This window comes from Triticum aestivum, chromosome 2D (assembly GCF_018294505.1).
Source record: "Triticum aestivum cultivar Chinese Spring chromosome 2D, IWGSC CS RefSeq v2.1, whole genome shotgun sequence".
NCBI lineage: Eukaryota > Viridiplantae > Streptophyta > Magnoliopsida > Poales > Poaceae > Triticum > Triticum aestivum.
The window spans coordinates 554,322,439-554,348,355 of NC_057799.1; the positions used below are offsets into that span (position 1 = coordinate 554,322,439).

At 43.9% G+C, this 25,917-nt stretch overlaps 1 pseudogene; it reads left to right on the plus strand.

Annotated features, from left to right (window-relative positions):
• Positions 1-1,415: 1,415 nt before the first annotated feature.
• LOC123054453 (uncharacterized) lies at positions 1,416-25,242 on the plus strand (annotated as a pseudogene).
• Positions 25,243-25,917: the final 675 nt, after the last annotated feature.

The following is a 25,917-nucleotide window of genomic DNA, read 5'->3' on the forward strand; positions in this document are numbered from 1 at the left end:
TCCAAGTTTAGCATGTTCTGATTCATATCTTTTAAATGCTAACTCCAAATTTAGCATGTTATATATGAAAATGTATCAGAAAAATGTGTAGATTCTAAATATGATATTGTCTTGGCCCAGCTACTTTTTAAACTTTTTTTTCCACAGATCCAAGCATTTTTTGAAATATTCCTATCTTTCAAACGCTAACTACAAATCTAGCATTTTATATATGAAAATCGCTCAGAAAAATGTGTAGATTCTAAATATGATATTATCTTACATGTTAGTAATTTTTAAATTGTGCTTATGGTGCACACTTAGTTAGTGCTTATGGTGCACACTTACAAGTATTTTTAAATCCGCACGTTTCTTACTCCCGTTTTTTCATACGTAAAGAATAAAAACAGAAAAGAAAAAAAGCATCCATCATTCGGCTTCGATTTTTTTGGCATGCAAACGAATTAGGGTCGTTTCGCTCAGACGTAGACATTCTTTTATTGATCTTCAAGCGTACGAAGAGATGGCCCAAAACACGTTTAACAAAACCCTTTTATTAAGATTTTTTACGACTTGATGCAAATTTCAAGCATTGCTTCAACTTAAAAAATAATGGCTTTGTATGAAAAATTTGAAAATCAGGTTCTTTAAGATCAAAATCGTCGTACAAAAACCACACCAAAAGTATTGTATGTATAGCATGCTTCTTAATGTAGTACTACTTATATGAATTTTCGCTGGCATCAGATGTTGTTGGGCCATTAGCATAGTTATTTCGGTGGACACATCAATTAATTCTCCCGTTACAACGCACGGGCATATGTGCTAGTTAGAACTAAACCTCTGACTTGTCTTCGCCTTCCTCTGTCCCACTCTTGTTCCTCCTTGGATTCTCGATTTCTTCAGCGTCCGCTCACCACAAGCGGTGTTAACCCTTCTCCTCACGCGGCTGTGATCTTCGGCAGCAACGGTGGTTTGACACAACGACGCTACGATTTTAGCAACCCTTCGCCAGATTGAACAGTAAGTAAGTTTTTTATAAAATTATTAGTACTCCTGGTCGCCGTAGTTTGTACCGTAATTTCCATCCCATTAAAAAAGGAGAGTGGTTGCCGTCGTTTGTACCGTAAAACGGAGGAGAACACGTCGTAGAGACCCCCTGGTCGCCGTTATGGAGTCGTCGCGGCGAGAGAAAAAGGAGCGACTGTTTCAGTTTCACGACCAAACCGATAACAGGCTGTATCTGTGCAGCCGTACTGTCGCACTGTTACTGTCGCACTGTGCAGTTGCGCTTGCGCAGTCCGTTCACCGCGCCGCGGCGGCCTCCCATCCCTCACCTGCCCCGTGAAAAAGGGCCCGAATCCCAAGACCCCAAAAGCATTCTCCCTCTCTCATCCATCCCACAAGCAAAAGATTTCTGCGCAGTACACTGTACTGATCCCCCTCCCCTCCCTCCCTCCCAGTGATCGCTCCTGCTCTGCTTTTTCTCCACGCAGGACAGGACTGCCACCACCATCGCCTTGACCGTCTCGAAGCGCCTCCCCCTCCTCCAGACGGCCAGGCCAACCAGCACCACCGCAAGACCAGCCCCCTTCCTCCTCCTCCCTCTCCTCGCGAATGCCGCCTGTTTGCTCGGGTGCTCGCGAGAGGAGAGCGCGGTAGCCGCGGCGCCCGGCGGAGACATGGGGGAGACGGATTTGGAGGACGCGGTGCTCTCCTGGTCGATCCAGGAGATCAACGACGACCACCTCTACAGGGACAAGGTACTCCCTGGCTTCATCCATCCATCCCGAGGTTGCCGCTGCTAGTAGTTCCGGATGATGATTTCTGCGAGCGGGCGCGCGGTTCGGCAAGCTTGAGCCTTCTTTTTCTTCGAATCTGCGCCTACGTACGGACCCGGGCCGGCGAAGCGTGTGCGTGCGTGCGTATGTGCGCTAGCTAGGTTTCTACTCCCACTACTCGTGCTTAAATCCGGTGATTCTTTTGATCACTGCGCTGTTATTCGCTGCCTTTTGTGCGGAATGTAACTTGGGTCTGTGTGTTCATGGTGCTCTGCTCTGTCTGTGTGTGTGTGCTGTCCGTGTGCTCGGGTTTAGAGGGGGTTTCTATCCACGTGTCATGGAAGCGCAATTGGCAAGTGCTTAGCAATGCAAATTCAGTGCCCTTTGGTGCGCTAACTGCTGATTGCCATTTCTGGACCATCTGATATCTAGTAACATGATTGTTGCACACTTGCACGCTTGGTGATACATGTCTGTCAGGAAATTACAGTTGCTGTTTGTGCCATATGTTACTGATTTGGGCTAAAGTTGTCATCCATGAATCTTATGTTACTGATTGAGTGGAGCTGCCCACTGCTGTTGAAAAGAATGCCACGCTAAGATATAAACTGCTTTGCTATGAAAGATATTGCATCTACAGTTTAACCGATGTATGGTAACCTCCTTGTGATATGAGCACCTTAAGCCCTGTATTGATCCTTGCTTGTTCTTCCAGTATAAGAAATTGACTCTGCTAGCATTAATTGCGTGCCATTTTTGTGCTCAAGGAACTGTTGGATCATCTTTTTCCAGCTATAACCATATCTCATTTGTGTTTTAGGTTGTGACCATTCCCTGCAACTTCAAGTCACTTGATCACTATCTCGTGTCGTTTCGTGTGCCTCTGATTGAAGAAACAAGGTCAGATCTATGCTCACGCCTTCAACTCATCTGTGAAGCACCCTCGTCGAAAATACGTTCCATGGAGGTAGCAGGAAAATCGGGATTATACGTCATGGATGTGGACTTTTGGGATAATGATGCTGGTTTTTCTACTGGGGATTATACTACGAGGAATGGTGATATATTTATTTTGTCTAGCATAAAACCTGAAGCTGCAGAGGACTTAAACCGCCATGGTGTGACATACTGCTTGGCAATGGTTACTGAGGTTTCTATGGATGATGAATACCAGAAGGGCTTCAGGGTCAAAGTTGCAAAGAATATTGGTTTGGAAGAAGACTTAAACAAACTCAAACATGCAATATTTCTCAGCAATATCACGACAAGCATGCGGATATGGAAAGCACTTACCTTTGACACGCACATGGATAACAATTTCACAGTAATCAAGTCGCTCTTAGCCCCCACAAATTTGGTAATATGACATGAATACTTGCGTTTTAGTTTTACTAGTTACCATTATAAATTAGTATGGGACCTAACTTTTTGAGCTTCTCTTTGTTGTCTCTGTTGCAGGGCGAGGATGTTTGCGATGTCTGTATTAAACAGGATGGGGGCTGCTTGGCTTCTTTCACAGAGCAACTACTTTCGATTAAGCTGTACAGTGTGGGCATGTGAACCTCATGAAGCTTATATGGGGCCCACCAGGTACTGGAAAGACCAAGACAGTTAGCGCTTTATTGTGGGTTTTGGCGCATTTGAAATGCAGAACTCTTACTTGCGCTCCCACTAATGTTGCTGTCATTGGAGTTTGCACTCGTTTCCTTAAAAAAAATGAAGGATTTCAGTGAGATAATTGATGAAAATGGTCTGCCTTTTTCTCTTGGAGATATCTTGCTGTTTGGCAGCAGGTCTAACATGGACATCACTGAGGATCTTCAGGAAGTTTACTTGGATTTTCGTGTCGATGAACTTGCGGAATGCTTTTCATCATCGTCTGGATGGAACTACAGAATAGCTTCGATGTTATCCTTTTTTGAAGACTGTGCTTCACGGTATGATATGCTTCTTGAGGATGATGGCAAAATTGATCCAGTGTGCTTTCTGGACTTCATAAAGAAGCAATTTGATGCAACAGCAATAGCTCTGAAAAGATGTCTAATGAGTTTGTGGGTTCACCTTCCTGGAAGGTGCTTTTCTCATGATAGTGTCATAAATATATCTACATTGCTTAATATGCTAGAAAAATTTGGCACCCTTCTGTGCAAAGCAGACTTGACCGATGAGAGCTTGAAAAGGGGCCTTGGTTGTCTGTCAACTGTAAACTCTGTTTGTGTAAAGTCTATATCTTCACTTGAGAAGGAACTGGATGGAGCAAGGTTTGCATGCCTTAAATTGCTTAAAGATCTGCTACACTCTCTTAACTTACCTACTGGAGTAGACAAAAACTGGGTCAAGAACTACTGCATACGTAATGCAACACTTCTTTTCTGTACTACCTCTAGTTCTTATCACTTACATGACTTGAATATTGCACCCCTTGATGTATTAATTGTTGATGAGGTTGCTCAAGTACGGGAGTGTGAATTGGTGATCTCACTACGGCTACATTGGCTAAAACATGTTGTTTTGGTAGGGGATGACTGTCAGCTGAGTGCGATGGTTAAAAGCAAAGTAAGGTTTTGTGTCACCCTCTTTATACTGTCTGGTTTCATTTCATAGTCACTGATGCATTTATCAACAAGATGAAATTGTGATACTGAAATGCTACAACACCTTTTTCTTGAAACAAAATGTAAAGGCCATATCTTCTCTGTATGTTCCGTTTGTTATTGATCTGTTTTTGATAATCTTAATTCTTACCTTCCGTTGTTTATCTCTAGGTATCTAAAGAAGCTGGACTTGGGACAAGTCTTTTTGGGAGATTAATTACGCTAAAAGTTGAAAAACATTTGCTGAATATACAGTATCGCATGAATCCTTGTATCAGCTTATTTCCAAATGCTCAGTTTTATGAGAGGAAGATCTTAGATGGTTCCAGTGTCCTATCTCCTAGCTATATAAGGATTACACATGCCTCCCTTTTGGCAGTTACACGTTTATAAATGTCACTGATGGAAGGGAAGACAAAGAGGGCACGGGAAACAGTCGGAGAAACATGGTTGAAGCTGCTATTGTTTTACACCTAATCCACACCATCTTTAAATGTATGTCTTTAAGTTGAACTCTATCATTTGTTTAACCTTAATATCCTTTCTAGTTATTAACTTTTTATGAAGCTACTTGGCTAATATAACATGGTACCCGCAAAAAAAAATACTAGTATAACATGGGATCTTTGCAAGCTCACATGGTCTTCCTTTCTTCTACTGCATACAACATAACCTTCATTGGTAGAAAGTTCTACAATAAAGTCCAGTTTTCTATATGTGTATCTCGTGATCATGATTGCATCATTCTGGCTTTATTGAAATTCAATTCTAAAGCCCTGTTGTTCGATAGATAATGTTAAATTTTTATTTAGACAGAGGAGAACATTTAGTAGATAACATGAAAGCTGAAACACTATGCTCTATTAGAGTTGTTATCCACTGCATGTGCCCGCTAAAGCAATTTTTATTATTGTCAGAGTGGAAAACCAATGATTTGGTGTGTCAGACCCAGAGGAGTCTGAAGAACAATATTCAGAGAAAAGGGGGAGAATTCCACTCAAACTAGCTCGATTTACTAGCTTAATTCAGAGAGTTTTAGTACAAATCAAGAGGAACCTAAGGCCAGCCAGGAACACTGGCGGCGGAAGGGGGAAACCCTAACAATTTCATGCCCTTGAACGAGCAGGAATCCTTGGCTTTATAGCCTTACAAATTGGGGGAAAAGTAAGAAAGTAAAACGAAAAGCAGTGGGACACTGTAAGTCCTTGCCGGAAAGTGAACAGCGACCCGAACCTTGCTGCTAGCCGTCCGATGCCACTTTGTCGCGATCTAGAGCTTCTCCTTACGCGAAGCGGTACGAGTGAAGGAAGAGCGTCCGATGGGCGATGGACGGCCCGGGATGCTTCGCGCCAACGGCAGGGAATTTAAACTTAGCCGGACTGCTGTTGATTCTTCAGTTGGGTCTTGACAACTCCCCCCAAACGACTTCAGACCAGTCCTCAGGGTTGAAATCCAGGAAAAACCTTTTGTATGAACGTTGCATCCTCCCAAGTAGCATCTTTCTCGTCCATGTTACACCATTTGATAAGCCAGCGCACTACTGGTATTTGGATATCTCCTTGAGTTCTGGGAATGAGTTTCCTTTCCAAGAGCTTCTCCGGTTCCAGGAGAATAGTACCATCAGCATTGATGAGTGGCAGTCTGGGGTTTGGAATTGCTTGTGGCCCCAGGTGCTTTTTCAATTGGCTGACATGGAATGTAGGATGCAGTTTGCAATCGTCAGGTAGTAGTAGTTTGTAAGCCACTGGGCCAATTTTCTCTGTTATTCTGAAGGGGCCATAATACTTAGAGTGAAGCTTGAGACAGCGATGGACACTCAATGTAGTGTGTCTGTAGGGTTGGAGTTTAAGGTATATCATGTCACCCACTTCTAAAGTTCGTTCAGATCTCTTTTTGTCTGCATAATGCTTCATTCTGGTTTGGGCCTTCAGCAGATTAGCCTTGATCTGGGCTGCTGTTTGTTCAGCAGTGAGGACAGAGGAAAATTCTTGGACCTGCTCAGTTGGGTAGAGAGCTGCTTCAGAGATCATGTTGGGAGGCCTGTTATACAGTGCTTGGAATGGAGTGATCTGCAGAGCTGTATGATAACTAGTGTTGTACCACCATTCAGCCAGAGAGAGCCAGTTCATCCATCTCTTAGGTTGTAGGAAAGCCATGCATCTTAATTAGTTTTCCAAGCATTGATTGACCCTCTCAGTTTGGCCATCTGATTGAGGGTGGTAAGAAGTGCTCATGTGCAGTTTAATGCCCAGCTTTTTAAACAGTGCCTGCCAAAGATTGCTGGTGAAGATGGTATCTCTGTCAGTAACTATAACTGAAGGTAGTCCATGTAACTTGAAGATGTTATCAGTGAATGCTTTGGCCACAGTACTGACAGTGATGGGGTGTTGCATTGGAATAAAATGCCCATATTTGGTGAACCTGTCCACCACAACTAGAATCATGTTTTAGTTTTGAGAGGTGGGGAGGCCTTCAACAAAATCCATACTAATGTGACACCAAGCAAAGTCTGGGACAGGGAGAGGTTGTAGCAGTCCAGGATACTTGCAGTGCTCTGGTTTGTTGATTTGGCATGTGGGGCATTGTTTAATATAATCCACAATGAATTGCTTCATGCCAGGCCAGTGAAAGAGGAGTTTAACTCTCTGGTATGTTGCTCTGTGGCCAGAGTGGCCCCCTAGTTCAGAATTGTGTAGAGCAGACACCAACTGATTTCTGAGGTTGGAATTCTGGCCAATGACTATTCTGTTTTTGTATCTCAGAATTCCCTGCTGAAGAGCATAATTAGGAACAGCAGTGGCAGAAGTTGCTAGCTGTGCAATAAGGTCCTTGCACCTTTGATCCTGGGTATAACTTGAAATAACTTCAGATATCCAGGCAGGTTTCACTTGAGTAGCAACCAGTGATTGTAACCTGTATTTCACTCTAGAAAGAGCATCAGCAACTTTATTATTCTTGCCTTGTTTGTATTCAATTTTGAAATTGTAACCCAATAGCTTGACCAGTAACTTGTGTTGAATGCCCTCAGTTAGCTTTTGTTCTTGTATGTATTTTAAACTCTGCTGATCAGTTCTTATAATCAATGAAGAAGCAGCAAAATAATGTTTCCAATGTTTCAAAGCTTCAATGATGGCCATGGCCTCTTTATCATAAGTTGAAAGGGCAGCAGCTTTAGGGCCAATGGTTTTGCTGAAGTAGGAGATTGGTCTGCCTTCCTGCATGAGCACAGCCCCAATTCCATAAGCACAAGCATCTGTTTCCAGGATAAAGGGTTGAGAGAAATCAGGTAAGGCCAGGACAGGAGCTTGGGTCATTTTATGTTTCAATATGTTGAAAGCTTCCTGTTGCTCATTCTCCCATCTGAAATTGTCCTTTTTCAAGGATTGAAACAGGGGTTTGCAGATAAATCCATAGTTTTGGATGAATCTCCTGTAATAACCAGTGAGGCCAAGGAAACTTCTCAACTGAGTTACATTTTCAGGAGTGGGCCACTGGCTGATTGCTTCAATCTTGGAAGGATCGGTTGCTACTCCATCACCCCTTATAATATGGCCCAAGTACTCCACTTGAGGTTGTGCAAATGTGCATTTGCTCATTTTTGCATATAGTTGGTTGGATTGCAAAACTTCAAGGACTTGTTGTAGATGTAGCAAGTGCTCTTTCATATTTCTGCTGTATATCAGGATATCATCAAAGAAAACCAACACAAATTTCCTCAGATAGGGTGCCAGGATTGTGTTCATTAGCAGTTGAAAGGTTGCTGGAGCATTAGTAAGTCCAAAGGGCATAACTAAATACTCATAGTGGCCACAATGGGTGCTGAAAGCAGTTTTTCCAATATCCTCTTCCTGCATTCTGATTTGATGATATCCACTTTTTAAATCCAGTTTAGTAAATACTGTGGCACCTTTCAATTCATCCAAGAGATCTTCTATGACAGAGATTGGATACTTGTTCTTTACTGTCTGATGGTTAATTTTTCTGAAATCATTGACCAATCTCCAAGTCATGTCCTTCTTTTTAACAAGGAGAGCAGGGGAAGAGTAAGGGCTAGAACTGTCCCTGATTACTTTGGTCTTGATCATGTCCTTGATGATAGTTTCCATAGCATCTTTCTGGTGGTGTGGAAGTCTGTAAGGTCTCTGGTTGATTATTTTGGCCTCAGGAGTGAAAGGTATGGCATGATCCACAGTTCTTTTTGGAGGGAGATCAGTTGGAGTGCTAAAAACTGGTGAGTATTTGTCCAAAAGCAGCTGGACAGGAGCAGGAACCACAGTGTCTACTGGTTCTTGAACAGCAATTCTATTCAAGAGTAAGACAGCTCCACAAACAGGCTCTTCAGAGAAATCCTCTACAGTTTCCCATTCTTGCACAGCTACAGAAGCTAGGCTCTCATCTTTGAAAATTTTCTTTTCACCATTTTTCAAAGTGATCTTCACATGCATTTCATCAAAGTCCAACTCTACTAGGCTGAAAGGAGCCATCCAATCTGCCCCCAGGATTACATCATAACCCTGAAGTTGTAGTACTCTGAGATCAGTGGAGAATTGTGTTCCTTGCAGTGAGAATGGGCATTGCAGTGCAATAAATTCTGACCAGAGAGTTTCCCTATTAGCTACCACCACTTTCCTTTTTCTGGTGGGTGTGAGATCACAATTAGCTAGGTGGGCAATCTTAGGAGTGATGAATGTAGCAGTACTGCCACTATCATTGAGGGTAGTAGCTGGAGTGTTTCCTAGCATGACTGTGACTGTAAAGCTGAGCTTCTTAGTTGATTTGATACCCATAAGAGCATGCATAGAAATTTGTAGGGGGGTATCATCACTTTCCACAGGGGGAGGGATATCAGTTTCATCCAGAACTTCAGTATAGTAAACCAATTCAGCATCATCAGGGCAAGCAGCTTGTAGTGCTTGAATCTGAGCTTGATTTGCCAGTTTGCACACCTTTTTATGACCAGGAAACCAAGGTTCTTTACACTTGTAGCAGATGCCCTTCATTCTAGCTTGTTGTATGATTGTAGCTGTGTTGGTGGGTCCAGGTTTTCCTGGATCAAATTGCACCTGTCTTCTCACTTGAGGAAAACTGTTGTTAGGTGTAACAGTTTTCTTCTGTGGCTGTGCTTGTTCCATTCTTCTAGCAAGCCAGATTGCTTTTTGTAAGTCAGCAGGTTCATGACACTAGACATGGTGTTGTATATTGTCATGTAGTCCAGAGATAAAACTGGTTTTGTAGTAATCCTGGGGCAGAGCAGGATTATCTCTTCTCATCAAGTTCATGGCCTGCTCAAATTTGAGGATGTAGTCATTGACAGATCCTGTTTGGGTGAGTGCATGAAAGGATCTCACATTGTCACAAACAGAAGTTTCTGCAAACCTGTCACCCAGGAGCCTACAGAACCTGTACCAAGGCAGGGTGTTAGGTACAATTCCAGTACCTCTCCACCATTCTATTGCAGGGCCCTTAAGGTATGTTACTGCAATTTCTGTTTTCTGCTCAAGTGGAGTTCTAGCAGCCTCAAAGTACAACTCAATAGTCTGTATCCAGGAATCAGTACCAGTGCCATCAATTCAGGGATGTTGTACTTTGCTGGTTTGACTATTGGTAGAGGTCTTCTGTTGTCCAGTCCTTGGTCTCTCTGCCCTATTCCACCTCTGGTTTCTTGTTGTGGGACTTGTTCAACTTGCTCCAGTTCAAGCTGCACTATCTGCTGAGCATTCAGAGTTTGATTTACAACAGCGGGTGCTCTGGTTTCAGGAGCAGGTTGTTTACTAGCAGCAAAGTGTGGATGCCTATAAGGGGCCTTGTTGCTTCCATCCAAGTTCAGCTCTTTGCCAGTGTTTTTGTCCACTAATGTTGCAGAACCAACAGTTGGAGGAGTTTGAAGGACAGCCGCTGGTACATGAGTTGGGCCTTGTGGTGTTTGTTGTTGTTGGCCACTACCTTGTGCCACCTCTTGAGGACTTGGAGGATTTTCCCTGGGTTTGGGAAAGCCCGCAATGAAGCTGTTCAGAGAGCCCTGCAATTCACTCAAGGTTTTCTGCAGTGAGTGAAAATTTGTGGCAACGTGGTCTCTGAAATCCTCAAAGTCTTGTCTGTCTGTTTCTCTGTTCTGCTGCAGGGTTTTGACATCCAATTGCAAGGATTGGAGCTCCAAGTTTTCAGTAGAGGAGGAATCCGTAGGGCCCGTCATGCTTGCACCAACAGAGCACGGGGAGGGTTTTTACAACTAGCAGAGTGCCAAGTAACCTCGTTGTGTGTGATCAGCCAGCGAAGGGAGGAATTTTACCACAGCCGGAGCTGCAACCCGACCTTGGCCTTCGATCCTGCCGCCGCCAGCACCGCCGCCAACGCCGCGCCGCCAGAAGTACACCGGATCTGGGAGGGAGGGAGGGATTTTACCACAGGGACGGTGTGTTTCTGCAACCTCTTCCCACGCCCAAACCTGTACCGAATTTCTCACCGCCGCCAGTCGCCGCCGGAGAACCGCCGCCGCCCAACGTCACCGGTGAGAAGTGGAGGATTTTATGGCGCCTCCAACTCCACCTCGGCACCGGATCTCGCGCCGCCAAGGAGAAACCTTGCTCTGATTACCACTTGTCAGACCCAAAGGAGTCTAAAGAACAATATTCAGAGAAAAGGGGGAGAATTCCATTCAAACTAGCTCGATTTACTGGCTTAATTCAGAGAGTTTTAGTACAAATCAAGAGGAACCTAAGGCCAGCCAGGAACACTGGCGGCGGAAGGGGGAAACCCTAACAATTTCATGCCCTTGAACGAGCAGGAATCCTTGGCTTTATAGCCTTACAAATTGGGGGAAAAGTAAGAAAGTAAAACGAAAAGCAGTGGGACACTGTAAGTCCTTGCCGGAAAGTGAACAGCGACCCGAGCCTTGCTGCTAGCTGTCCGATGCCACTTTGACGCGATCCAGAGCTTCTCCTTACGCGAAGCGGTACGAGTGAAGGAAGAGCGTCCGATGGGCGATGGACGGCCCGGGATGCTTCGCGCCAACGGCAGGGAATTTAAACTTAGCCGGACTGCTGTTGATTCTTCAGTTGGGTCCTGACATGGTGATGCAGAATCAACTAAAGTTTGCTGGAAAAAAAATCAGTAGCCTTGTCCAAAATTTGATCACTCAAGTTTTTTCTGCAGCATGGAAAAAGACAGGCCAAGGTTTCAGCATCGGTGTGGTCTCTCCATATAATGCTCAAGTTGATGCAATTAAAGACTTGGCAAAAAATACGATACATGTGACAGCTTTCATGTGCGGGTGAAGTCCATTGATGGATTCCAAGGAGAAGAGGATGATATAATAATACTATCAACTGTTAGATCCAATGGGAGAGGAGTTGTTGGATTTCTTGCTGATAGCCGAAGAACAAATGTTGCTCTTACTAGAGCAAGGTGCGCATCAATTGTTTTTGCAGTCCCTTGTTTTTATTGCTGTTCAAAGTATGTCAGATTGATGATATAAATCATCTGATCAATGCTTTATTCATGCAGGCACTGTCTATGGATTGTTGGCAATGCTCATACGCTGTATAAAAGTGGGACCGAATGGACTGACCTTGTTGCTGATGCAGAAAGACGTAAATGTGTTTTCAGTGCCACTAATGACGCGACCATCTGTAGGTTGGTCTTGCAAGTAAAGCAAGAGCTTGATGAACTTGATGATCGTCTGAATGCCGATTCAGTGGTTTTCAGCAATACCAGATGGAAGGTAAGTATCATGGTTTCAGCGGCGGAGCCAGGAAAATCGAATGAGGAGGACCAAGTGTTGCTAAGCCTTGTTGGGGAGGGCCAGTACATGAAAATACACTAATGTAGCAGCAAGGGTATCATTGTTTACATGCATATTAGGCTTAAATCAGTGATGTTAGGGGGAGGGGGGCAGGGTCCCTGCTGGTCCCTCCCTGTCTCCGTCACTGTGGTTTTAGCCAGTTGGGCTTTAAACATACTTTCATGTTTTCTAATATGTCACTGCACTTAAATTACCCAGAATGCGAACCACATTTATGTACATGTGTCTTATGAGACTCATTCTTGTTGTCTTACGGTTTACTAAATATACACTTCCTTTATAGTGTGATTTTCTGTGTGTTCATGAATAGACATGTCTCACTTTTTAGAATCATTTATGTGGTTCTCTTGTCTCTGCTAGGTTGTTTGCTCTGGAATAGGATTGTGAGTGATTTGTAATTAAGATTTTCAGGGACATGTGCTACTTTGTACCATGCTATATCAATTGTATAGTTCTTTTCTATAGAGTACATAACATCTTGTGAACCTCCTAGTTTTCTTGAAGAACACACTGTTCTTTCATTTTTCTCGTAGATGCTTTTTCTCAGGTTCCGTTTTTCGTACTTTTAAATTCAACAGGTCATTCTTAGCGATGAGTTTAGGAAGTCTTTCACCAAACTAAAATCACCACAGCTCAGGAGGGAAGTACTCCAAAAGCTTATCAAACTTGGACGTGGTTGGAGGACAACAGTTAAGAACCTCGATTTACCTGGTGTTTCTCATCTTCCAAAAGTATACAAGGTTAGGGACCTGTATCTTGTATGGAGTACTGACATGGAGAAAACCGAAAGAAGGTATTTCCAGATAATTAAAATTTGGGACCTACTATCACAGCAAAATGTTGCAAGAACGGTTCAACGTCTCGAGAATTTGTTTTCCAGGTACACGGATGATTACCTGGATCACTGCAGGAGAGTGCAGACACAGGGGTATGAGTTAGTTGTTTATTATTAATGGGCTATACTCAGGTCCCTTCTATTTTTCATTAACCTATGATGCTTATAGATCAACTTTTTTGTAAATAGTCATGCCTACAAATTAACTGCATGTAGACATTCCTCTAATTTTTGCCATCCTTTTTGTCGTGGATAACAGGAAACTGGAGGTTCCTAAGGTTTGGGATGTTGGGCATGATATTATTCGCTATAACATGGATTGCAAAGTTGATGCTCATGAAGAGCATGATCTCGTGGAGACGTGGATACATCATATGCCATTGAGAATTCAAAAGTTAGTGAAAGCTTCTTGCTGATGAAGTTCTACTCTTTATCATCTGGAATGGCAAAGCATTTGCTGACAGCTACTGATGGGTCTGAAATCAACATCCCCTTTGAACTGAGTGATGAAGAGCGGGTGGTAATCCAATTCCCGCTCACTAGTTTTATACTTGGGAGGTCGGGCACCGGAAAAACTACTGTATTGACAATGAAACTGATTCAAAAAGAGCAACTGTCATTGATTGCATCCCAAGGTCTAAATTTGGATGGAGCTGATTTGTCTGTGGTGGATGACAATAATATTATGCCACTAAAGAATGCAGGAGAAAGTTCTGTGAAACAAGTATTTATCACTGTGAGCCGAAAGTTATGTTCAGCCGTAAAAGATCACATCTGCAGACTTAAAACGTAAGTCTGTTGAATTGGACCCCTATTTAAAAGTACTGCATATGTTTACACCATTTTGGAAATGATTTTGATACAGCTATTTAAAGTGGACAGAAATGCGTGCACGAGTTGGCTCAACTTTTTTCATTGTACTCCCTCCGTCCCAAAATAAGTGTCTCAACTGTATACTAACTTTAGAACAAAGTTGTACTCACAGTTATTTTGGGATGGAGGGAGTACTGTATTGCTAACCTCATGCTCTTTAGACCCTTTGTCATACCCTTTTAAGGGTCAATTCTTTTATTCATCTGAAGTGCATTTTCTCTTTTAAGATATGATTTTAGGAATTAAAAAAACTGCAAGAACGGGGAACTACCACTTGGTGCTCTCACATGACTAGCCAACTGAGCCATGCTTGGTGCTCTTCTATGAAAATATATATTGCAAGCCGGTTCGGTGATTTCTTTGAAAGATATTCACTTTGCTTATTTTATGATTTGTATCAACAATGATCCGCGTATTATTTCCAATTTATTTCAACCCTATATAGATTTGGCACTGGTGATGTCTCTGATCAGCCAAGCACTATTAGAAAAAGGCTTACTAGTGGCGCACCAGTTTTGCCTACTAATGACGCACTACTGGTGCGCCACTAGCACCATGCCACTAGAATATTTTAGTAATGGCGCACCACGGGTGCGCCATTAGTATCCCACAGGTGCGCCATTAGTAACTGGTATACTAATGGCGCACCAGATGGAAGTGCGCGATTAGTAGCATTTTTTTAAAAAAAATATTTTTTTTCTTAATCTCAGGTCACTATTTCACATATGAGATATCCAACACATATATATATATAACAAGCATCCATATAACAATCATATCCAACACACAAGTTTCATCATATATACATACATAGCCAACACATAGTTCCATCGTTACATATTACAAAAGTTTCACATTGTTCATCCAACATTGTTATCCATCCAACACCATATTACAAAAGTTTCACATAGTTCAGTTCTCATTGTTCTTCTCCTTCTCCTTCCTCAGCCTGATGCGCCAAGAGCGGCGAGGCGGTGGAGGCAGCTGTGGGATGTAGTCTTCTACCACAATTGGCGTGGTCATGTCGCCCAGCTGTGGGATCGCCGGCGCCATCACCGGTGCGTGGTCATTGTCAGGCACCACCACCATCGCGAGGCCACCTTCAGACAGGACGGGCGCGACCATCGCTAGGTCATCCTCAGCCAGCACCATCTCTTGCCCATGGTCAGCCAGCACCATCTCTTGCCCATGGTCAGCCACCACCATCTCTTGCCCATGGTCAGCCACCACCAGCGCTAGGTCATCCTCAGCCTGATGCCCATCGTCATCCTGCAGCGGCCCACTCTGCTCCTCTTCTCCCCCACTCCAGTCCGGATCATCCTTCTTGCTGTCTTTGCTGCTGCCAGAATCGCTGCTGCTTTCGCTAAAGCCAGAATCGCTGTTGCTTTTGCTACAACCATAATCGCTGCTGCTTTGGCTGTAGCCAGTGTCGCTGTTGCTGCTCCCATTGCCTGTCCAAATGCAACAATGGCCGTTAACAATCGATGTGAGACAAAACCAAATGTAGAGGAATAAGAAGAGGCAGAACGCACTGGCATCTTCGTCGTCAGTGTAGCGCATGCGACACATAGTCGTGTTGAAAACCTTCACGATGAGCATTGTGGCGTCATCGTCGTACCTGAAGAGAAGAAAGTACCCGGTCCGTAGGTCGTAGGCACTGTAGAACTTCTCCCAGCCACGGCACAGGTACATGTGGCCCTCCTCGATCACCAACTCCACGTCCCACAGCCTGCGAACCCTGCTGCCGGCCTGTCGGAGCTTCACATTATGTGGCGGATCTTCACCCAGCATGTTCATAAAAGTGTCAGGCAGCCTCTGCAATTTGGGACAAGGAGTGATGTAGCAAACAACAGAGTTATCATAATGAGATGGGTGAAGGGGAGATCTCTCATTTTATATACCTGCCTCGTGGCTGATACTGAAGAACTCGAAAGCATCCAACTCGTACTCCGGTGAGGCAGAGCGGCGGTGGCTGCTTCCCCCCATCTCTGATAAGCAGCAGAAGAGACCAATTAGTACCAGGATTATACATCGACTAATTATACATCTGACCCCATTTATAAAACATGCGATGTATTCCACAATACAAAGAACAACTACCATTAATAGGTTGTTGTTTAGAAGGTTTCCCACATGTGTATCAGAGAACAAACATATGATCAAAGGTGAAACATTAGTGCCATGGTTAGTGGTAATTGGTAAATGCTATTTCTTTCTTTAGTCGATTTCATTTGCCTTGGTCTGAGAAAAAAATGCTACAGTTAGGAAATGCAAACATCAGATTAGAAATTATGTAGAATAGATAATCAACTTTGCTGATTCCTAATAATAGACTTATTGATTGACATTTAGGATCAAAATGCAACCAATGAAAGAAGAAAACAGAGGATCACAGACAAGCCATGACTTGCATTGTTTTTATTTTTGTGTTTATGGAAGTACCTAATGGTATTTTTATGATGTTTTGCAGCTGGTGAAAACGTATGAAATTGCATTGTTTTGCAGCTGGTGAAAGAAGCACCTAATTGCATTACCACATGTCCAGTTCCAATAGAAATCTTGGGGTACATTCATGCTTGAGACCCATAACAGGAGCTTACTAGCATTATGCATGCATTAACACATGCATCAAGCACCAGCTGCATTGTTTTGCAGCTGGTGAAAGAAGCACCTAAACTACAATACCTTACATGTAAGCAGTGCAAAAGGAGATGAAGAAGATATCAGTTGCTAAATCCGACAGCAATTGTTACACCACTTTAATATCTCTCAACACTTTCTAGTAGCAACTAACAACCTGTATCATCACATAAGGTTTGCCCTATTGAAGTTTTGCACGATTTGGAATATATAACAGTTAATGATGTAATATGGCAATGAAGCAATTGCATTAAAAAAACTAAGACATGTGGAAGAGTGGACATTGCACCTGTCAAGGGAGAGGATTGCTCTGCGACACCACCACTTCTCAAACTTGGCCTTCACAACACACTACATAGACAGATGTAAACTAAAATATGAATTCCTTTGCACTGGGATCATAAAACAAAATATTTAGAACTGAATCATATAGTAATTAATCACAATCTACAGGGCTGCTGCACTCTAATCTTTGCAAAAGAACAAAAAAATAACATTGTTTTAACCTAAACAGAAGTGCCAAATACTAAACAATGACCATTGTTGTTATACTAGTGAACTATCTGCTAGAGATTCTACACCCATACTGAAAGCAATGTACGAGGCTACGAGCCTGGCTCAAGAAGGAATACTCCAACAGGCTATGCATTCCCAATGTTTGGTGTGTGACTGACTTTTGTGTACACTAGGCCATCACTGAATACTCGAGTATGATATCCATATCAGAGGTTGATGAATACAAATGTTGTTATGTTGATTACATCTGCGTGTGTGCAAAGTGGTCATAGTGAATTAGAAAATAACAGAAACAGAGGACCCTCTTTTAAAGTGCTCGCAATTGTTTTTTAGTTTGATATGTCTTCACAATATGGGTGTGTGCATTTCTCAAATACAGAGGCCCTATGATCTTCTTAACTTATCTGAAAAATATTATTCGACATTTCAGGCCTTGGATTACTGTCAGCTACGAGATGAAGTTCGGAGAAAGGAGCTAAAACTTGACTCACCAAGTCTGCTCTATATTGTATCATACAGTTCATATTTTGTTTCTTCGGAAATTTCTGAAATTCAAAGTTACCCTCGAAGTGGTAGAGAATGGACAGAACTAGAGCATGGGCCATTGTCAGCTTCTGTGTTAGTACCTTGAGCCCTGGTCACCTTGAGCTTCTGTGTTATTACCTACGAGCTGCCACCTTTTTGGCGCACCAGGGAGCTGGAGTGGCTGGAGGTCGAGCTGGGCTGCTAGACGTCGACGGGGCGGATCTCGACTGCGAGGGAGTCAGTCCATGGTGATGGAGTCGGCGCTGGACAGGTGGGAGGGAATGGGGAATGGTGGAGAGAGGGAGGAAGGAGGAAGGAGGAGAGGTACCTGGTCGCCGGAGGGGTCGGGGTCGGGGTCGGCGAAGGGGTCGCGGTCGGGATCCGAGCTCTTCCGGGTCCTCGCTCGCCGCGGTCGAAGGAGAGCAGGGGCCGGTGGCGGAGCACGGCAGGGGCAGGCGGGATGGGCGCGTCGGGGCCGCGCTCGCCGGCGTGCAGGCGCGGCGGACGGAGGGGGCGGAGCAAGGGGGCGGCGGCGTACGGTTGGGGTCGAGGAGTGGGGGATCTGGCGACCGAGGGAGGGAGGGAGGCGACAGTGCGAGGGGAACAAGTATAAAAATTCTAATGGCGCACCTCCCCCTGGTGCGCCATAAGTACGTCGATTCTAATGGCGCACCTCCCCCTGGTGCGCCATTAGAATTTTGTTTTACTTACTAGCCCGACTGGTCAGGTTATATCCCACCTAACCCTATCTCCATCAGAACACGCCCACTAGCTCGACTGGTCAGCACGCAGCACACACACTAGGAGGTCTTGGGTTCAATTCCCAGGCTCCCCAATTTTATTTTATGCATTTAAAATGCTGTTTGATATTTATTTGTGTTTAAATATGTTCAAACTTGTTTAAATCATAACAGTAATATTTTGTGTTTAAATATGTTGAAACTTGTTTAAATCATAACAGTAATATTTTTTTATAAAAACAGTAATAATTTTTATAAAAACAGGGTGCGGGGGGTGCTCGGCGGCGGTGGAGCGGGGGAGGGTGCGGTGGGTCGTCGGGGGTTGCGGGGGGTGCTCTGTCCTTGTCGTTACCGGTGTAGGATTCCATCGTTACCCCGGAGTTCTGATAACCATCGCTCTTCATGTCCTTGTCCTCGGTGTAGAATGTGTAGCTGTTGAATGCGAGGCGGAGGTTGCGGCGCGCGCGGGCGAGGGCGAGGTTGGTGTCGGCCCTGCGGCGCTGCTCTGGCGAGAGTGGGGTGGGGTCGGAGGGGAGGATGGGGAGAGGGAGGCGGCGGGGGCGCGGATTGGGAGCGGACGGAGAGGAACTGGCGTGGGGGAGAGGGACGAAGGGGGACTGGCGAGGGAGAGGGAGGAATTAGCTATAGCATTCATTTGTGACGGTGGAGCAGGCCGGAGAGGGTGCAGGGGGTCGGCGGCGGCGGTGGAGCGGGCCGGGGAGGGTGCGGTGGGTCATCGGCGGCGGTGGAGCAGGGGAGCTAGGGTGCGGTGGGTCGTCGGCGGCGGTGGAGTGGGGGAGGGTGCGGTGGGTCGTCGGCGGCGGCGGTGGAGCAGGGAAGGGTGCGGTGGGTCGTCGGCGGCGGTGGAGCGGGGGAGGGTGCGGGGGGTCGGCGGCGGCGCCCGGTGGAGCGGGGTAGAGGGTGCAGGGGGTGCTCGGCGGCGAGGGGGACCGGATCTGGGGAGGTGGGATAGCGATCGCGAGATGGAGGGGGATCGAGATCAAGTGTCCATGAAATATACACTAATGGCGCACGGGGAGCAGTGCGCCATTAGTAGTTTTGCAAAAAAGTAAAAAAAAAATTTAGTGGCGCACTATGTCCTCGTGCACCATTAGTATGTCTGGCAAAATAAAAATAAAAAATTTGTTACTAATGGCGCACCGTTTGTCTGGTGCGTTCATTAGTGTCTTTCACACTAATGGCGCACCAGCACATGGTGCGCCATTGTTATATAGCAATGGCGCACCACATGTCTGGTGCGCCATTAGTGGTCATTCCATCTATAGCCCTTTTCCTAGTAGTGAAGCATTCTTCGCATGCATGACATCATGGATGACATGGAAGAGTTTACAGAAATACCTGACAATTTTTGTGATCTACCTCATGAGCACTATCCTCTTACTATAACATATCGTAAGTTTTTGATGATGCTTGATGGAACATGCCGGAGATCGTTTTTCGATGCATTTTATAGTGAAATGAAGTCCAGCTTTGAGAGAGGCCATTCAAGATCTCGTGCAGTGCAAACTTTTATTTAATTGAATGAAGTTACCTACGAAAAATTTGCTACTTTCTACTGGTCTCGTTTTAATAAAGATCTGACCAAGAAATTTGATGCGTCCACTGTTCACTGAAATAGTTTCTCACATTAAGGGCGCATATCAAGCGACAGGGCCTTATACTGGCAAACTGGGAAGACAAGATTATGTGATGCTCTCAGATAAAAGATTTTCATCTCTGAACAAAGAGAAAAGAAATAAAATTTATGATATATTCCTTGAATATGAGAGTATGAAATGCACTGCCAGGGAGTTTGATTTGTCAGATTTTGTAAGTAGTCTTCACAGTAATTTTGTATCTGATGGCTACAATGGAGATATGGTGGATTTTGTTTACATAGATGAGGTACAGGATCTGACCATGACACAAATAGCACTTCTTAAGTATGTCTGCAGGAACATCAAGGAAGGCTTCCTTTTTGCTGGTGACACTGCACAGACTATAGCAAGGGGTATCGATTTCAGGTTTGATGATATCCGTTCACTTTTTTATACTGCATTCCTCACAGAAACTGATGTGTTTAATCAAGGACTTAAACATGGGGTCCATCTCTCTGATATGTTCCAATTGTCTCAAAATTTCCGCACACATTGCGGCATCCTCCGTATGGCACAAAGTATCATGAGTCTTCTATGTTCCTTTTTCCCATCAAGTGTTGACCAGCTTAATCCAGAGATTGGACTTGTATATGGAGAAGCTCCTGTGCTGCTGGAGTCGGATAACGATGAAAATGCAATTATGAGTATTTTTGGAGAAAGCAAAAGTAAACGTGGTAATCTGCATGGCTTTGGTGCTGAGCAAGTCATATTAGTTCGTGATGATGGTACCAAAAAACAAATTATCGATCTTATTGGTAAACAAGCTCTTGTTTTGACTATTGTTGAATGTAAGGGCCTTGAGTTTCAGGTATGAGCCTATCTATTTAGTTTCATCTGTGTTCTTTTGAAGGGAAATTTCATCTGTGCTAATTTTGCAAATGTTTCAATTGTAAAATGTGCTGTTTCAAAATGTTGTGTACTTACGTCAGAGGTATTGTGTAGGATGTGCTGTTGTACAACTTTTTTGGTTCGTCGCCTTTAAGAAATAAATGGAGAGTTCTGTATGGCTACATGAAAGATAAAAATATTATAGACTCTGAGGGGATCTCTCACCCAGATTTCGATAGAAGCAAGCATTATCTACTCTGTTCAGAGCTGAAGCAACTCTATGTTGCAATCACATGTACTAGGCAAAGACTGTGGATATGTGAAAATACAGAGGATTACTGTAGACCAATGTTTGACTACTGGAAGAAGTTGTGTCTTGTAGAAGTTAGATTACTTGATTCTGCCCTCATCCAGGCCATGAAGACAGGGAGCAGCTGTGATGATTGGAGGCTACGGGGAACCAAGGTTAGTGATCTTTACTTGTTTTGTCTGGAAAGCCAATTTTAATTTATCTTGCTATGCATTATGTTGCCAAGTGGATGTTCTTAATATTGTTAAATTATTGGGGTTTTTGTTTCTCACAATTGTTCTATGCAGACATATTTTTTGTTAGGTGGGTCATGGGGCATAACTACTTACTGTTTTTCTGTACTTGTCTCTTACTATTGTTATTCCATGTCACAGTTCTCCTTTTTTTGTAGTTATTCAATGAGGGGCAATTCGAGATAGCTACTATGTGTTTCGAAAAGGCTGGTGATGCACACAGAGAGAAGTGGGCAAGAGCTGCTGGACTTGTAGCGATTGCTGACCATGCCATCTCCACAAATTTGGAGTTAGGCAAGGCTTCATTGCAAACGGAATCAGAGATTTATGAGGCCATAGGAATGCATGAGAAAGCTGCTACGTGCTATATCAAATTAGGCGACTACAAAAGAGCAGGTCTACCAACTGTCCATAATTTCCAAGCTGCATCCATTTGAGATTTCGTCATATAACGGTCTACAAATGACAAGTTGTTCTTAAAGAGTTGCTATATAAATAAATGTCATTGAATCTCAAAATATTATTTCGAAATGATATCCTTACTTAAATTGCAAATATGCTAATTCTTACCTTTCATATGGAGTGTTACCTCAACTCCAGAAAGCTTTGTCTGACTAAACATTGTGTTCCTTGCATTGCCATAGGTATGGTCTACATGCAAAAATGTGGTACTTCTAGACTTGAGGATGCTGGTGACTGTTTTGCTAGGGCTGAATGCTGGTCCGAGGTAGCTGAAGTGTTCTTCAAAGCTAAATGTTACACCAAGTGTTTCTCCATGTGCTCAAAAGGAAAGCAATTATTCAATCTGGGCTTGCAGTTTCTGCAACAGTTGGAGGAGGAACATTCGCTCGAGAATTCAAAATCCCTGGAGATTTCTGCAATTAGATCGAAGTATCTGGATAATTGTGCTCAACATTGTTTTCAATGTGGAGACATGAAGCGTATGATGCCTTTTGTCAAGGTTTTCAGCTCTATGGATAATGTACATGCATTCTTAAAGTCTAGGAATCTTCTTGACGAACTGTTTAGTTTAGAGATGGAAAATGGTAATTTCATTGAAGCTGCAGGAATAGCAAGGCATAAAGGAGATGCCTTACTGGAGGTGAAAATGCTTGAGAAGGTAGATTTATTTGAGGATGCAACACGGCTTCTCCTCCTCCACATCATTGTAAATTCCTTTTGGACTTTAAATAACAAAGGGTGGCCTCCCAAAAGAAACCCAGAGAAGGAACAGTTGCTTGCAGAAGCCAAAGAGATGGCGAAGAAGGTATCTGATTGCTTCTACTCCTTTGTTTGCCTGGAAGCTGATGCACTATCGGATGTGATTAAATCTCTTCCTGATTTAACTTGCACTTTGCTTGAGGGCAAAAAATGTGGAAATTTGTTTGTTGAATATATTGCTTCCCGTTCGATCATTGATGTTCATCTTCAGTCTCGAACCTCTGGATACAATGTACAGATAGGGCCAGGATCTGAAGATGAAAATGGTTGTAATGATCTGCTGGCTTCTAACCAGATGTCACCCCAAACTCTGTTTTCTGTCTGGAATAACTGGAAATCAATCATACTCAAAGTACTATATATCTCATTTTTGCCACACTGATGGTCCAGAATTAAATGATTACGCAGTTATGTATGAAGATCTTTTCGCCAAGTACTTTGGATTGAGAAAAGATGACGAAGGTGACAGATATGTGGTGCTTAACATGAATGCAAGTTGGCTTTCTAATGCTGGCAGAAGTTCTTTGCAGCAAGATGGCAACAGATGTTTACTGGATGCCCCTCAGTGTCATTCGTGTGCTCAGTATTTCTGGATGAATGAGCTGTCTTCTGTTGGTTTCAGTGTACTTAAGAAGTTGGAGTCATTTGTTCAAATTCCTCCAAAGCCAGAATCTTTGTATACCCTGGTGAGAACTAACGTTATTATAAATGAGATAGAAAAGTTTTTGGAAGAACCACAGTTCAGTGTGCCAAAAATGAAGTTAAGAAGCTTCTTTGTTCTCTGCGAGCGTCGCTTCTTTGAGCTATTTTTTCTTGCGTGGAGAGACGGGACGACGAGGAGCCTATTGCATATACTTGACTCGCCAGCTGCATATGGATTGATTGCTGATTCTCTTAGTGCACATCTTCGGCGAACAGATAAAAATCTGACTCATGGGCATCTTGGGAGAACGACCATGCTTCTGCTTCATGCAGCACGACTGGATGATGCGCTACTTTCAAGACTACTACATTACCTGGACAATAATTCTGAGTGGGCAGATTGTTATCAATGTTTGAAGGGATTTCTTGATGCTGGTATTTCAAGACCCCCCTTGATATTGAACTTTAAGCATGCTCTTGATTTTACCTTCAGTGGTGTGATGCGGAGGGATGAACTGGAGTATATATCCCCAATATGCTATGTGGGTCTGATGGAGTGCCTTGGTTTCATGGCTTCATCATACTTTCTACAGAAAGGTTGTATATACTGCACGAAGTCTCTGTTGGTCAATATGCTGGAGTGCCGTACTAGCAAGGTTTACCTTGATACCTGCCTGACATCTAATCCGAGCCCAGATTACCATCTTGATTGTTTGGCACGCTCATCAAGGCGTTTCATATTTGAGACAATTATGGCTATGTTGACAGACAAGGATATGCTCTTGCAGTGGGTACAGAAGACATCAACTCCTAGTTCATACTCTGAAGTCCTCCTGAGACTAGTGGTCACACTTTATCCACTGATCCTAACTCAGTGGAATTGTTATGAGGTCACAAATACTCTTGTGCGATGCGGAGTCTTTGAGGATTTACCTTTGGAGTTCTCTCAGAAGATGGTCCGTGTTTTGCAAATAAATCATCGCACGCCGATCAACTTCACAAGAGTGCTTGCTGATGCACTGGACGCAGTTGGAGATCCTATGGTAGTTATGGTGGGCTCACCCAAAGTCCCAGCAATCTGTCAAAACATAAAAGCCTATATGATTATTAAGGAGGATTTGCATGATGTTCCGAAGATAATGGCTCTTCTTCGTTCTGAAGAGCCGAGTTGTGTAAATCAAGAGGCTGCACTGCCAAAAAAATCTGCTGGCATCGAAAGCATTCCTAAGGCTGTACAGGATACTAATAAGGCGAAGAGTACAAGTGAAATAGATTTAAGTGATGAGAATGCTCCCTTCTGGGATGAGTTTCAGACGTTTCAGGTCAACAAGCAAGGCCAGGCGAGTTTCATGTTACAATGCTTGTTTTGTTATTTTCCACTTTGTCCCATTGCTCCGCAGATTCCAAGTTATTCTAAAAGCTTCTTTTCTGCAGAAAGATGCAAGGGTCACTATTCAGTTCCTTAGAAGTGCCGTTCGATGGCTGGAGCAAACAGGCTTTGAAGAAAAGATTGATGCACAATTGTTGGAAGAGGCCAGGCACATCTGCAGTCAGTTCGGAGAACGTTCTGCCAGGTAAGCCAATGCTTAGTACCAGCTCTTGTCTTGTTAATGGCAGTATAAATACATTAGTGTAAAACATGACCATGATTAGGTGATCCCCAATTCTTGTGAAAATTCACCCTTTGCGCAGGACGGAGAAGACATCGTGTCTGACTCTGGAGGATCTGTACTCAATGTGGCAAGATGGTGAGAAGAAACTGCAGATGATCATCAGCTTCCTGTGTTCTGAAAGGGCGGCCGCGAAGGAAGGCGGCAGGAGGAACGAAGTCCAGTGGCAGGTTGATGGGGCAGACGAATGGACTGAATGCTCAGACAGCGAGACCGATGCCCAGTCGCAGACCGACGAAGCAGACGAATGGACTGGGTGCTCAGGCAACGAGGCGGAATGGGTGGAGGAGGAGGAAGCGGCGGCACAAAAGGCGGCTCGGGGGAGGAAGAGCAACAAGAAACCCAAAGAACCGCACAAAGGCCGTTTCAAGAAGTGAGCTGCTGTAGTAGATGTAGTTCCACAGCTGCGCTGGAGAAACCAGCGCATGGCCTTGGGCTTGTTTTGCTTGGATGGATGGATGGATGTATGTGTCAATGTATGTATTGTTTCCTGCTTTGGTGCTACTGGCTGTGCATTTTGTTTTCTTTCTCTTTCTTCTTTCTTGCTCCAGCGTGATCTCCAACGAGCCGGCAATAGTGGTGTAGCAGACCAATGCAGCTTACGCCTATCACACCAATGACTGCCAAAGCGGCGGCTTGGCGATATGCCGGAGATTGGTGATTCCCATCTTCAACTCTAATCTCCTCGGCCCGACTCACTTGATTCTTTCAGATCCAAAAAAAAAAAATGATTTTCTTTCGCAACCTAAACACGGTTATTCAAGCATCTCAATCATTTTTTGATAAAGAAAATATATTAATATTTACCAAATACACCTAGCCTCTGCAACAACATAATGTTTAAAGTCTAAACATCAAGAATACACAAAGCCAAAAGAAAACAAAAGAAGAAGAAAAAGAAAACAAAGACCCCGCCAAAGCAAATAGAGATTCGTAGCAGTAAGATCACGAAGATCTTGTAAAATCCCACGCCGGGATCTCGCCTCCCAAACCATTCCGGCGCCGCGGTAGAGGATGCACACGCCAGCGGCGGTAGAAAACGCTAGGGCCAAAAAACATCACTCCGACCTG